This window comes from Grammomys surdaster, unplaced genomic scaffold (assembly GCF_004785775.1).
Source record: "Grammomys surdaster isolate TR1022 unplaced genomic scaffold, NIH_TR_1.0 266, whole genome shotgun sequence".
Classification (NCBI taxonomy): domain Eukaryota; kingdom Metazoa; phylum Chordata; class Mammalia; order Rodentia; family Muridae; genus Grammomys; species Grammomys surdaster.
The window spans coordinates 4,052,663-4,068,452 of record NW_021604707.1 but is presented as its reverse complement, the minus strand read 5'-3'; the positions used below and the strand labels follow the sequence as shown (position 1 = coordinate 4,068,452).

Sequence of the window (15,790 nt, the reverse complement as noted above, 5' to 3'; positions counted from 1 at the left end):
AGAGAGAGAGAGAGAGAGAGAGAGAGAGAGAGAGAGAGAGAGAGAGAACTGGGAGATGGCAAGAGATGCCCCCAGGAAAAGTCCTGAAGGTTGCAACTGGCCCTGGCCCTGCGGCTGTCTTTATGGTGTGTATGCCTAGTGGCCTCTCACAGGTGACTGCCATCTATAGCCACCAATAGCCATCCTGTCCCTCGATGCCTCACCATCTGCAGGATTGCAAGCCTTGTGTTTGCAGAGTTTTCACCTCTGTTCTGCTATTCTCTGTTCTCTGTTCAGTTCCAGCTTCCCGCCTCACGTCTACCTAGTGCTATTTTCGGTATAATTACTTACATCACATGCAATTAGGATACCCATAAATCAGCAAAGATCCCTGTTTTCTGATCAACTCCTGTAATAAGGAAATCGGAGGAGAGGATTCAGAAAGGTTTGCTTATCTTGACTAGTTGCCTGGCCTCAGCCCTCTAGGACACATAATAAATGTTTAATAGGCCAATAATACCTGTTTCATAATTTTTGAGTCTCACTGCATGCTAATCTAAGTTTATTAAAGAACCATAAACTTTACATTGTTGTAAAGACATAATTGTTATTTCATAGCTAATTTAATATGGGTTAATTATATTAGAACCAAGTTTTCCCCCCATTCATATTAAGTATCAATTAGTTGTTTTAAACTATTGATTTGTATTTAATTAACTATGCTATTACATACCAATTAAATTCTTATAAGAGAAACTTGGAACAGCTGTGGTCTTACATTGAGTTTTTAAAAATAATGAATTGCATAAAAAGCTTGTGTCGAGCTCCTGTCTTCTAGGAAGAGTCTGCACTCATTCGTGACAATTCCAAGGAGGTTCTGTGTCTGCCAGCCCATCCTCACTTGCTCCTGCAGGAAGCATGGCTTCCTCAGACCCCTGCTGATCTGAACCTTGCAGCTTTATAACCGGCAGTGACAGGCCTTTGCCCGCTTCTGCCCTCCTAAGCCTGTTCCAGCTGTGCCATTACTAGCTGCCACAGCCCCATCCACAGTGTGGCTCAGGTAGACGGTGTTATTAGACCTCCTCGCCAGCATCTGTGGGGTCTAGAATAGTCTGTTTTGCTATGGGCTCCACATCTCATGTGCCTACAGGGAATCTGGGTGACCATGTGGTCACCAATCCTTTGGCTCCTCCAAATCTCTACTCTGCTGGCCTAAGCTTATGAATCTCTGGGAAGAAAGAGCCAGCCAACAATGACAACAGTAGGCATGGGACTTTGCATCTTGCTCTAAAAGTGTTTTTCTTTATTCTTGTATTTGTATTCTTATTATTAGTGCTTGTGTGTGTGTGTGTGTGTGTGCATGAATGTGTGTATGTGGATGTAACACTATACACATGGAGGTTAGAGAACAACTTCTGGGAGTCAATGCTCTCCTTCTACTGTGGGCTCCAATGATTACTCTCTACCCATTATATATAGTAAGTGTGTTTACCTGCTAAGCCTTCTCACTAGTCCTCTCATTCTGTTTTACTCTCACGCATCATAGAGACAGGCACTGTCATGCCTCTTGTTATTTATAAAGAACACCTTTTCCATACTGGGGATCGAATTGAGGGCTTTGCACATCCTGGGCAATATTCTTCCACTGTGTTATAGTTCCAGCCCAGAACATGACATTTTAGAGAAGCAAGAAATTTGCCCACAGCCCTGCTGCTGGTGCTGAGCAGAGAGTCTTGGCACAGTGTTGTCTGGCTGACCCCACTCTGAGCATGGTGTATAGCATTCCAGTCTCTTCTCTGCAAGACCCAGCTCCCTGCTGAGTCTGGGTTTCAGCCCTACTGGCTGGTTCTCTGGGACCATTCTTGGCTCTTTTTACCCTTCTTCTCTGGCAGGACTGTGCACCTCCCCTCTGACACTGCCTGGGATCCTTCTGTCAACTGACAAAGTGCCTGGAATTCCAGCAGGGATACCATCTGACTCTGAATGGGCCTTCTTTGGGGTGCTTTACCATCAGTAAAGGCTGTAGGCTGGTAGAGTTCACCATAACCCTCTACACAGTGGAATGAGGACACTAGACATTTTCCTTGGGTTCTGGATACATTTTTTGTGGTGACCAAGCCTATTTTCATTCGCTATAATAATCAAAGTTGCCTGTTGCTAACAGGCTATAATTCATTAATTTCTGGGCTATTTTGTATGCACGGTCTATGTCAGTCCTTAGAAACTCTATATGACAGTTCTGTCTGATCCAAAAGGCTAAGTTACTAATACCGTCCTCATGGGCAGACAGCCAGTAAACCAATCATCATCTCCGTGTTTTGGGATACTGGTAGAATTTCTGTGGGAGGCAGTCAATAGTGTTGGTTGAAGAATTTGTGGGCAATGGTTTTATCAGAGATACAGAGATACAAGTACTCTTTGGCCTGTCTGTTACTCAGGATGTCTAGTCCCAGTGGGTCATCTGCTCTGCGGGGGGCCATAACGGACAAACAGGAAAGCCATTCCAGCCCATCTTCCCCTGGCTTGTTAGCAATCCATTTAACCTGTGAGGAACAGGTGCTGCCAAGGGTCCCATGCCTGCAAGGCTTTTGTACTTTTCCTGTGAGAAAGTTGGAAGTCTTTGACTACTCTTTGAATGGGGCCAGAAGCATAACAGCTGTGTGTCCTGCCCCTGGGGAGTTCTCAGCAGTGGTATATCCTGTCAATCACAGATGGGAGGCCAGGCGGAAAAAGAACCTCTTCTGGTTTTCTTTCTTCTAATATGACCAACAGCTTTCAAAGAGCTAAGCGTGAGGAAAGTCTGGGGACTCTGTGAAGTCGAACCTTACCTCTAAGTGTCCCATCCACCATTCTCTGGTTTCTTGAGACCCAGAAAGGCAGAGGCCCCCAAAGATGCTCAAAGATCAGCTTGGTTTGTGGATTTAATCTCACACAGATTAGTTCGGATATGAGTGCTAACTCCAGTGCACAGGTGGGCCTCCAGGAAGCTGATTAATTTTTTTTTGAACTTACATTTGGAGAACAGAGTACCCAGGCTTACATTTAGGCCCTCTTAGTTCCAGAACACAGGCACAGGTCCTTCTCCTCGGATGTAATGTCACAATGCTCACTTTACCTAGGAGGACTAACCTAGACATGGGGTAGAAAGGACCAGCAGAGTGCTGGCTGATGGTTATAGTCATTACTCCTTGGAGATGGGGGTACATAGAGCAGCCTTTGCAGGAGTCCAGGGTCTAAGGAAGAAGAAATTACTTCTCCAAGGGATAGGCAGTAAATAGGGGTACACAAAGCATGGCAGCACCTAGGCTCCTCCTCAGGACGGGCTAGCAGCAGGGACATTGATGTGGCATGGTGATATGGTTATAAATCATGTTATCACCCATTTCTGGGCCAAATAAAATTTGACCATAGAGGACTGAGCAGGTACCCTAAGACTTTACCAGTAGAATCAGGCAAAGATACCCAACCTTTGCCATCACAACCTCCCATGTGCACCAAACATGGCAGAGAGACGGAAAGAGAAAAGGTAGGAGAACACTTGATCTCTTGGCTGTAGAGTCTTGGCTATTAGGGACCTTGTGACAGAGGAACAGACTAGGCTCCTGTGTGCTGTGAGCCTTATCCTTTACGTTCTGGGGAAAAGCAACACAGAAGGGTGATAACGGTTTTGTTCCCAGTCATGACCCAGTGAGAGCTTCTGCATTCACAATCTGGTGACCGTGCTTGGCTTTGAGGGGCAAGCCTTGTCCATCTGCATTGTCCCACCTCGGCTGGGGGAGAATGGGGCCGTTGTAAGGACACAGAGTTCGTATCCTCCTGTCCTGTCCTCCAGGGCATCCATATCTGAACTACCTCAGGAGCTGAGGCTAGCCAGGAGTAGAGGTTCCAGGAGTTGAGGTTAGCCAAGAATAGGGAGCCGGGACTTAGACTCAGCCTCTAAGGTCCAAGCAGTTGCTGCTGCCTGCCCTTCCCCACTCCATGCTCACCTGGCAAGGAAGGCAGTCAGTGCCAGGTTAGAATGTATCAAGGAACAATCAGAGCTCCCTGCTGCCCTTCCATTGCTGAAAACCTCCCCGAGCCCTGCACACTCCATTACGATTCTGTATCTTATAATTAAATTGAATCTGCCAGTTACCTCTCAGCACGGCAGCAATTCAAGCTCATTGGAGGCTTTCTTTGTTTATTTTCCCTTATTTATTTATTTAGTAATTATTTATCCAGCTACCCATGTAGCTGGATGGAGGCTTTAGCTCAATATTTCATCTGCCTTCTCAAATAAACAACAACAACAACAACAACAACAACAACAACAAAATCCCTCAAACGTAGATTCCCCTGACAGAATTGTAAGGCTGCGGTAGGTCCGGAGGGCAGGGGGATGTACTTGGATAGAGTTAAAGTGAAGGTCAAAGGGGAAGCCTTGTTGTCAGGAAAGGTTTGGATTCTGGTCTAATGCCATCAGCTTCATTCTGGTCACAGACACCTTAGAAGACCTGTTCATTCTAGCAAGTTCTATGGAAAGCTCTTAGAGGCCTAGCCAAAGGGGCTTGCTCTTGGATAATTTTAGACCACAGTTCAGAGACTATGGAAATCTAGTTGTGACTGGAAATGATTAGCAGCTAACACACGAGTGGGGCCTTGCAGCGGAAGATGCGTTCAATGTGTCTCCCTCCAAACCACGCAGTGCCTAGAAAGGTTTGCTGAAGTCGGAGAGGCTGCACATCTTGTCTGAATGCTAACTGCGGAGTTGCAATGTAGACACCGAGCTTGGGGTAAAATAAAGCCCCTCCATTTTCCTCAGAGCTCCAGATACAAGCAGAAGGTCTAGCCTCAAAACCCAATGTTTCTCTTCCCTCTTTAATGGTAACCTTTCAGCCGAGGGGGCCAAGAGAGCCTGACAGCTTTGATTAAGAACTTGGCTTCAAACAGATCCAGGGGGGTGATTCGGAAACAGCCAGACACCACTTAACAGGAATGTGAAAGTTTACTTCCTACAGGGCCGGATCAGCAGGAGGCTGATTGTGACACACAAAGCCTTGCATAGCAATCGCCAGGTCCCTAAGAAACGACCCATTTTAGGAACTAAACCACCTAGCAGATCCACCAGGGTGGAAGATAAGGGAAGCTCTGTGTGTGTGTGTGTGTGTGTGTGTGTGTGTGTGTGTGTGTTCGTGCTCACTTGTAACAGCAGGAAGGAATTTCAGGCATAAACGACAACTTAGATTGAATTCCCTTGGAGAGATAATGGTATGTCTTCATCTCCTTCACCCTTACAGCCGAGTTTCTAGCTCACTTAGGCCGAGCTTTGTAGGAAAGAGTAGTGCCAGGGAAGATCTTGGCTCCTGTCAGTGTTTTCCAGGCCTGGTCAGGAATAATGGAGCTGATAAGACTTTCAGTGAGGCGGGAGGTGGAGATCGCTGTGCTTCTCTAACCTGTCTGCCAGTGTGAAACCACCAGGAATCTTGTCTCAGGTCCTGGCCAGGTCACTGAGGATGATGATAGCTCAATGAAGGCGACTGGTGGCATAAGGGCAGAAGGATTCTAGACTGGTGAAAGTGAGGGAATCTGCTCTAAGAGAGAGTCAGTCAGTTAGAAGGCCTCCTGAGAAGGAAGTCCTGAGCTACCTGGCTTAGATCCTGCTAGCTAAGGTCTCTCCTAGCATTCAAGAACAAGAGAAGTCTGTTCAGGAAGCTTGGGCCACTGACTCCCACTGCTAGTCCATGGGACTTCATACACAGTCCTGCAATCCTCCAATGGCCTATTGGCCTTGACCTCTGGTATTCACCTTCAGTGTCTTTTAATGTGCAAAACGGAGCAGCCATTAGCCAGTAGGGTGCCTCATTAAGTACAGACACTTGCTATCCAAAGATGCAGACTCAAGGAGCCAAGATCCATCCTTGGCATCCACACAAAGCAAAGGAGAGAGCAGGCTCTACACAGTTGTCCTCAAACTTCCATATGCCTGCTGAGTTAATGCACCCACATACCACCCCCATACAAACACATGCAACAACAATAATGATTAATCGTAATACATTATAAATAAAAAAGCAGTCCTGAGAAATGGCCAATACAAGGCGCTGAAGGTGAGGTGGGGCATGCACCTATCATTTACCTAAACATACAGAGCAAATTTAGATGCATTGTAAGTACTCCATAATTGGTAGTTGTAAAATAGTAGCATGGTATTATAAAGGAAGGGGTGTGTTGAAAGTGGGGACCAGGGTTGTGTGCTCTACGCTCGGTGGCTAGAGGGTGCTCTCACCCTAAGTCTCACAGATCCCCACTCTACCTGTTAGTGTGAGGCTAAGGCTGGTGGTTTGACGAGCACTCTCCTGTGACAAGATGGGAGGCAGAGACGGTAGAATCTGCTAGAAGCCTGAACACAGGTCAGTTTGGAGTCCAATCCAGGAGAAACAATAGAGAAGCTGCCTCAAAACAAGACAGAAGGAAGAGCCAACTCCTGAAAAGTTGTTCTATGTGGTAAACACATGTCTGCAGACATGCACACACACACACACACACACACACACACGTACATACTCGCACGCACACACACGCATTCACACAAAGAGATAGATACACATGTGTATACACACAGTTATACAAACCCATAGACAAACACACACAAAGACATACCAACACACATATGCATATACAAACAGACCCATACAAACACACAGACACACACAGATATACACACAGACACACATAACCACAGACACATAACACAGGCACACATACACACATGCATAGACACATAGACACATAGACACACAGACACACAGATACACATAGAGACACACACAGAAACACAGACACACACAGTCACAGACAGACAGACAGACACACGCACGTGCGCACACGCGCGCACACACACACACACACACACACAGGTAAAATGTATTGCTAGTACGGCATTCAGACCTGTATGTACATTGTCTCTTTTAACCTGGACACCAACACTCTTATGCAGTATTCGATGGTTCTGACTTGTACAGATGAAGAAGCTGAGGCTGGGATAGGGTAAATGTCAGCAGATCTGTACTACAACTCAGCCAAGATTTGAATCTGGACCTGTCTGATAGGAGGGCCTGAATTCTGAATTCTATTAAGCCTTATCCCTTCTCTTGCATGTGGAATTTTGTCACCAGAAGATCCAAGTCCCTTGTTCACACTATGGGGCTGGTGGTGTGGGTGACTCTGAGTTCCAATAAGTAGATAAGATTGCCCCAGCTTTCCGTAAGGGGCTGTGTGAATGACATAGAGTCTGCATACTGTTAGAGGGACAGATTCTCAGAGCCATTTTCCAGGTCCCCTCTGGCTCCATTTCAGGAAACTTGACTGTGACACTGAAGAATGGCTGCTTTGCAGAGGCTGAGCACTCAGCCATCCAGCCTAGTGCTGGGTTGAACTCTGGGTTCATCTCTGATGGACAATGAGTTCTGACCCAGACTCACTGATGGTAACATGGTCCCTTCCTTGGGACAGATATTAGCTTGATTCCTGAGACCTGGCTTTGTTGTCCTTAGATGGGTGACCTATGAGAGTCATGTCATTATTCTGAGCCTCAATTTTCTTATGTATAGAGTAGAGACTGAATCAGATATGAGATCTAATCCTATGCCCAAGGACTTACTGGGTTTGCATATTGACTTAATACAAATGTGTCTTTTTGTAGAGAAACCTGTGGCTTCCATAATTTCCTACAGGGATGATGCTCCTCTCCCACCTGCACAAGTATAAGAATTTGTAAGCAGGAGGACTGTACTCTGCTAGTTCTGTGAGATGAGAAACATAAGATCAAGGCCACATAACATCTGGTAAAGGTGACTTAGGTCTCTGGTTCATAGCATCTTTTCTCGGTGTCCATACATGGTGGAAAGGACAATCAAGTTGCCTTGGGTCACTTTTCTAAGATACCAACACCATTTACAAGAGCAGTAAGGCCTGTTCTTGATGCCATCGTCTTGAGAGTAAGGATATCAATACATGAATTTTGGAGAGATAGAATATGTAGACCACAGCAGACCTTGAACATCTTAGCCCTTAACCAAAACATTCCTCAGCAAAATGAGCGAGCAAGCAAGCAAGCAAGCAAGCAAGCAAGCAAGCAAGCAAACAGGTAACCAAGCAACCAAGCAACCAAGCAAGCCTACAATCTCTCTACAACATTCCATGTGTTCCAAGGCCCCTTCCATGAAGACTGTAGCTTAAAAAAAAAAGTTGATCAAGAGAACCAAGGCTATGGGAAGTGTCACAGTTTTAATTAAGTAACATTTCCAGAATGCTGGGGGAACTGCTTGTGCGGAGAGGGGAGTTTTAGCTTCAGTCTCTGTTCTAGCAGCCCTGCTGTGTGCTTATTCTTTTAGCATCTCTAGGGCCACAGGGCATTCTCAAGAATTTCCCAAAGGACAAACGGTACTTTCCCTTCCTTGAGGGCTTAGGGAGGATCTGAGGTCAGCAAGCAAGGGGCTGTCTTATAGGTATGCCTGATACTGACCAGCATGGCTAGCCCATTCAGGTTGTAGGCTGTTTGTACTAGATTGACCCATGTGTTTCCTTATTCCTCTGGTCTTGTGTACATATTTGATCTTGGGCATTAGTCTGAAATGTCACCAAATGTTAGAACTGAGAAGGAGCCTTAGAAGTCACCAGTCCAACATGGCACAGAGGAGAAAAGGAAGCTCGGAGGAAGGAGGGGATCTGCCCAGAGTCCCCCCTGACAAGAGTCATTTCTTTCCTGACTGGCAAATGCACTGAATGCTGAGAACAAGCATAGCTGCTAATCCTGCCAGCTTTGTTTCTGGCCTTCCCTCTGTCCTCATCCCACAGGGCTGGTGAGTTGTTCTAAGACTGTGTTCCCCACATCCTAGCCAGCTCTGTGTTGGTTGACCTCACTTTTCTCCCATGGGCTGTTCATCCATGATTCTCGTAAGTCTTGTTGTATACACACTTCAAGATCCTTCCAGAAACCCACCTTGGCTTGTATCCTCTCACCCTTCCCTGTATATGGATGAGCTCTCCCTTTGGTGACCTTGTCTACCTGACAGTTGTACCTGGGTATCATAGTGGGATGAGTTCCAGGACACCCCTTCTCTGAGGATATCAAGCTCTGCCCAGGCTGAAGCATTTGCATATAATTTAGCACATCTTCTTATGATCATTGAATCAGCCCTAGATTATCTGTCATACCAAATGCCTAGGTAATAGACTATATTGCTTATAAAATATCAAGACTACATGTCTGTAATACAGATATAGTTTTCCCTCTAATATTTTTGATCTTCAGTTGGAGAATCCACAGATATGACACCTACAACATGGATGGTCAACTATGCAGACTTGAGCTATGAAAGTCTCCATAGATGTGACCTTGGTCACTTATCACTGGCTCTGCCCTTCTGGACTGAGAGGCAGAGACCATCTCTCCATTGCTTTAGCATTCTTGTGTCCATGCATGGGGCCTGACACCTACTAGGAATGCAGTGAGTACTTAGACATAGTGGTGACTCAATGGACTTGCCTCTCTGACCCTCCAGATAGCCATATGACTTGGTACTATAGGTCCTTTTAGTGTTGTGGGGGCCAAAATGAGGGCTCAGCTCTGAGCAATTCTCCAGTGGTTTGGGAATGATGTCACAGGGTTTTGACCTTACCCTATCTACCATCATCTGTCCTCTCACAGAAACATGCCACCGCTCAACCACACGGATCGACTGGTCTAATGTGGGTGTATCTTGCTGGACATTCAGGGTTTTTGCATCTGAGTTCATTCTATTATTCAGCCACGCGCTCGTTCATTCAGCATCTGTTAAGTGCTCACTGGGTTGGTTCTGATTAATCTGGATAGCGCAGTGAATATTTGAGACAATGATTCCCTCTTTACGCAGCATCCGTTTAGCCTATCTTACTCCTCTAACTTAGTAGGAGGAAAATGTATGAGACCTAGGGAGGCTTCTCAGCATACAAGGGATTCAGCATCTCTATATGTAAAATGTTTTTACTGAAGACCATTGCTAGGACAGTGCCAGCCTGCGTGTCTGGGGCTTAGCACTGTTGGTTGTTTTGAATGTAGGCACAGTCCTGTGAATGCAGCTTATCCACCTGCTCCTCACCTTCCCGACTACTTTGTTTTTTGGGGCGTACCGTCCACAGCCATTTTAACTACAAGCCTCCCTAACCTCAGCAGGCTGTGCGGCGATGGGAGTGGAAAGACAACAGACCAGCGCTCACCCAGCAGCCACTGGGTGTTAAGTGACTTCACACACAGCTTGATGCTGTCACTCCATACTGTACTGAGGGAGCCTTGTTTCCCTTCTTCTCAGATAAGAAACCTAAACCTCAGTGGAGTTAATGTGCTTGCTTAGGGCTCCATGGATACTGACCTATAGTGTGGTCCTGCGATGGCGTGCCATTTTCTGAGGGATACTCCCCACATTGGTGGGGGCCTGGTGTGAGAGGAAGAGAGAAACAGAATGTTCCATGCTTTCTTTCGCTAAAAGGCTTGGCAGCATGTTTGTCTTGGCGGAACTTCATATCGACCCCCGTGCCCGGCACATGGATTAAGAATGTAGTTGGATGGTTTTCTCGGGGTCGATAAACTGAGTAAGATTGGATCTAAATTTATCAAAATGTCATCTGAAGCAGACTTACTCTCTGGACCTCTGATCTGACTCAGGTAGATGGCTAGGGACAGAGGCAGAGCCTGAGGGGTGCCTGGTCTTTTGGGAAGAAGGTCTGGGAAGGTTTATTGGTTCATGATGTGGGGGTCGATTAACCTAGGAGCAGGTGGTTCTCCAGAAACCATGGTATACACCATCTCAGGTGAATTTCCCAGGTACACTTCCCAGGGCCATTTCAGGGAAAGCAGCTGAGACCTCCTGGCCTCAGCTTCTCTGCATAGAAGGGGCTTCAGAATCACTTGGTTCCACTGTCACATCCAGTGGAAAATCTCCTTTGTTGCAATTCTGAGAAAGTCAAAGTCTCCCCTTACATCCTTCTAAAGACAGGGGACTCATTACTTTGCAACCGGTGGTTTTCATCTCTGAAGAGCTAAAGTCAAGTTCAACAGAAATCTTCCCCTCCATGAGAGAAATGTCTTTTTGGTCCAGTGAGCCCTTGGATGCTCACAGCTCAGGAAATACTCCCCGGTCCTTTGAGACCTTGGATTCCCCCAAGGTGAGGTGAGGTGAGGTGAAATGAGAATTTGCTTGGCAGAGGAGCCTGACTCACTCCTTTGGAAGGGAGATGGAATGACTCCGCATGTTGGTGTGGCTTCCCTATGTGTGGTGTGTCTATAAGTGTGTAAGTGTCACTGTGATGGGCGATGGGGAAAGCATGTGGAGAGTGGCATGTCCCTTGTGTGTACATATGTGGTGAGTAGAGAAGGCTGCGTGTGTGTGTCTATGTGTGTGTGTGTATGTGTGTGTGTGTGTGTGTGTGTGTGTGTGTGTGTGTGTGTGAGAGAGAGAGAGAGAGAGAGAGAGAGAGAGAGAGAGAGAGAGAAAGGGGGGTTACGTTACTGCATTACTCATGCAGGACCTAGGGGAGGGGCCCAGAATCTGCCTCCCTTCACTGGAGAGGTCTTAGAAATTGTATGATACTATGTATAGCAGTAGAATACTGTGCTTCTGACCAAGTCCAGTTCTTCTCCTTCTGTCTCAAGAACCCATCATGCTGCTGGAGGTATAAAAATTGTTCTTTTATATCACACAGGTCTGGGATTGCCGACTTTCAGGTATGAGGAGAAACCCATATGCTAAAGACCATCCATGAGCAGGCATCCACCCAGTAAGATCCTTTCCACACAGTCGCATGCTACTGTTTCCACAATTAGAGTTGGGAATTTATACTCGTTTGATGTATGATGACACTGAGGACCATCAAGGTGCCTCGATCATCTGAGGCCATGGAGCTAGAGAAGGAGAGGACTGGATATGAGTGAAACCTTAGTTCATGGTGCACTGGCCAACATGTGCCACCTCCATGTGTCACCTCCACGAATCAACGGGCACAGAAGGTTTCCCTGTGTGAATTTGTCAATAGCTGTGCAAGGCTCTTCCTTACCCTCCAGCCATCTATGCAACTGGAGGGTGAGCAGGTCATCTAAAACAGTGGTGGTGGTACGGGCTTCAAGGCTCCTATCATGAGCCCTGGGGATTCACTATGGGGAAGAGTAGTTAGCTTCCAAACACAAGTGAGTATAAAATCCAATTTTCTAAATTCCATCTGAGGCCAGGGAAACTCAAGCTGCCCTGTCAATTAGGACTTTCTCGGGTGCCTGGCACTATAGTTCCTCATTTTCCTAAATCCTTCTGCTTGTTGCTGGAGCATTCACTCCTCTGAATTACTTAGACTTCTACTAGGCCTTTTCTCAGCTGAGCCTTCAGCATCCCCAGAAACCATCTCTAATTTAACCATTAAGTTCTTTCACGAATGAGATGGACCCGTGGGATCTGGTGGAAGATGAGTGGAAGAGAACAGGGAAGAGTGGAAGAGGCAGGCACAGAGAGAACCAGTGTAGTTCTCTCAGACTCTCTATTGTTCTCCACATCTGGATGTGCACTTGGATCTAACGAGATATATTCCAGGTCCTGGTCACCATGACCCCTAAATTCCCACCATGCCCTTAAATCCTCCTGCCTTTTTCCAACATTGAGCTAGGATGATCTATTTATAGGTCTGTCTTCTTAAGCTGTGAGGTCTTTAAAAGTAGAAACTAAGCCTCATCCTTGGCTCGTGTCACTGTGCCTGGCCCACAAGGAGAGTTTAAGGTATATATTTGCCCCGTAGGCTAGTCACAGGAGGAACTTAGCAAATAAGGATGCACCACACTCTAATCTTACCCTTCAAGAATCCCTAGAATCTGAAAGACAGAATGTATATGCAAAGACAATCAAAGTCACCATGGCTGCTTTGGCCAGAGAGTCTTCGTGGAGGAGATGGGAGAATGGTGGACCACCAGACTGTTTAGAAGCAGTCAGGTAGAGGGGATAGCCTACTGTAGACAAGAGGAATGGTTTGCATCATGGTTTGGTAGGACTGGGCAATGGCTCACCGGATAGGACTGGATCTATGCAGGGAAGTCTGGGCAGGTGGAGGCATGCTGTGAGAAGCTTTGACATCGAAGTAGGAGCCTGGGATTTCTCCTGCTAGGGATGGATCCTAGATTACCCAGGCCTACCTAGGGTCAGGCAAACCCACTCACTGTTCTCCCCAGGAATATTCTACAGAGAGGAGGCTGGCATGGCTTTTGTGAGAACTAGGCTATGAGTGACCTAGGAATATCCTCTCCTGTCTTTCTCTCTGTCAGGAAGGAAGAGCCAGTCTCTCAGTCTTGATTCTTGTGGCCTGAGAGGACTCCTTTTTTCAGTCTAGTTCTCTCTCACTCTCTCCAACTTTCCTGAAGCCATTGTCGCTTATCCCTTACTTGTCCCTCAGTGTCTTCCTCTTTCAGTTTTCACACATGCTCAATAAACAAACATCTCTACTATGTGAATCTTTGTTTTATTGTTGAATAGCCATGAATGCGAATACCAAATCCTTGCATATGGCTGTCACAGTCTCAGACTATCCACAGTACAAATTTACTGACTGTGAAGTGGTCAGGGTCAGTGTGTGGACTTGACAGTCAATGGATGGATGCTCTGAGATAAAGCTGGGGACTTAGACCTCTAGGTTATCTACTCATCAATTAGATTATTAACTGTGATTTTGCTACAGTTTGAGGCATTATGCTCATCTCGAAATGTAAATGTATGTGAGTAAGATGTATACAATGAGGAATGACTAAGTCAAACTAATGCATACATCATCACCACACATTTTGGCGGCGAGAATGTTCAAAGTCTTCCCTCTTAGCTGTTTTCAATTATGTAACATGCCACTGATCAAAGGAGATCAGAATCTTCTCTGAACCAGGATTCGGTGTTGGATCCCGAGCAGGAGATTCATGTAGCTAACATAGTTGTGGGGTTTTGATGATGGAGAGACAGAGCTCTGAAGGGCATAAGGTCAGTGTTCTAGAGGGTGACATTAATAAAAAGCTCAGGCCTGGCTTCACACAGTCCTGATGCATTCCAAGAGAGGTCATAGTTCCGTTTCACACAACAGGACACAGGCCTAAGCTACCTCCTCAAGGTCTCACAGATTTACTAAGGGACTGGAGCCCACACCCACCCAAAACCTGTGTTTAGTTTCATTGCTGTCACTGTGGTAAATATCCTGTCTAAAGCAACTTTAGGGCAGAAAGGGTTTATTCGGGTTCCAATTATGGATCACAGTCCATCATTGTAGAGAAGTCAAGGAAGGAAGTTAGAGTAGTTAGTCCCATCCACAGTCAAAAGCTGAGGGAAGATGAAATGAACGCAAGAGCTTGTGCTCAGCCTACTCTTCACGCTTAACATAATCCAGGACAAAAGCCTAGGGAATGGTGCCACCCATAGTGGGCTGTGTCTTCCCACATCAATTAAAATTATCAAGACAATCCTGTGCACACAGGCCAATCTGATCTAGATGATCAATCACACATTAGGACTCTTCCTAGGTGACCCTACATTGTGTCAGTGTGGCAACTAAAACCAACCATCACAGCCAGGCTCCTTGTGCAGGTCTGGCTTTGGTTTTTCCTGCGTGATTAACATGGCATTACTGGGTGATCTTGACAAAATCACAGTGACTCTCTGGGCTTAAGTTTTACCTGTCAAATAAGTATTCCACAGGGCTCTTTCCTGCTCAGGACAGAGCAGGCAGGGCCTCCTTCCCACTGTCTACTGCCAGGACAGGCTGTTTGCTAGGCAGCTTGCATCTACTTGACTGCAGCCCAGTGGCTCCTTACTGACTCCGTTAAGCCCTGGTTCGTTTTTCTGTCTCCTGTGTTTTGCCTGTGTGAGCTGGTATCTGAACTCACTCCCTTGATGCTGCCGGGAGCAATAATCCAGACACGGTTCAGAGGTTTAGTGGAAATCCCCCCACTACGGCAGAAGAAAAAGAAACCCAGCAAAGTAAGGATTTTAGTAGATGCAGAATCTGACCATTTACCTTCCAAATCCAGGCAGCGTGGCCTGAGAAGCCAGTGGATACCTTCTAGGGTATGGACTGGGGCTGGAGCTGAATGGAAATCCGTGGGCCTAAATCTCCAAAGGCCCAAAGCTGCAGGAATGGGGAAGGACAATGGCTATTCACAAAAGCCATTGGATTTTTAAAAGGTGTCGATCTGACCTTGTGCCAGCGAGCCAAACAGCAGACCAGGCTTGCTACAGTATCCTATGCATTTTCCTGTTTAGTTCTCATGTAAGTAGTAGGATTAGCCTTAATTTTGTGATGAGGCTAATCAGGACGTGACAGAGAAGAACAAAGCTGCTCCCTGTTGATGGGAACATCACTTTCTATTCTTAGCAGAAGGTGGCCGTCTTTTTTTCTCTGCCTCAAACCAGCAACCAGAATCATGGGAAATTACTCCGACGTGGTCAGCCTGCCCCTGTGTGCAACTGGAGCCTCCACCATCTGACACACCCATCTGTGGTCCCGGTTGCTCCTGCTGTCCCCAGCTGACTGTCGCCTCCGAGCCGAGTGAATTGTGTGGTTACCAAGGAAAATGTGCTTAAGCTCCTGGCTTGCCAACGGCTCTAGAGTAATAGGCTGTCATTCTAAAAATGAGGCTTTCCATTTCGGAGACTCAGAAACCTCCATGTTAGCCAAGATGCAGGCTCTCCTCCCCGCTCTAGAGAGCTGGGATCACAGCCAAGGCCGAGGTCCTCACAGACCCCCTCCTCAATTCCATCAAACCAGAGAAGACAACCTGTGGAGG

General features: G+C 46.5%; 1 protein-coding gene across 4 annotated transcripts in view; it reads right to left on the bottom strand.

Moving 5' to 3' along the window:
• Window positions 1-15,790, bottom strand: part of Kirrel3 (kirre like nephrin family adhesion molecule 3) — a 555,026-nt gene that overhangs the window by 135,453 nt on the left and 403,783 nt on the right. The gene's annotated exons all lie outside the window — the stretch shown is intronic.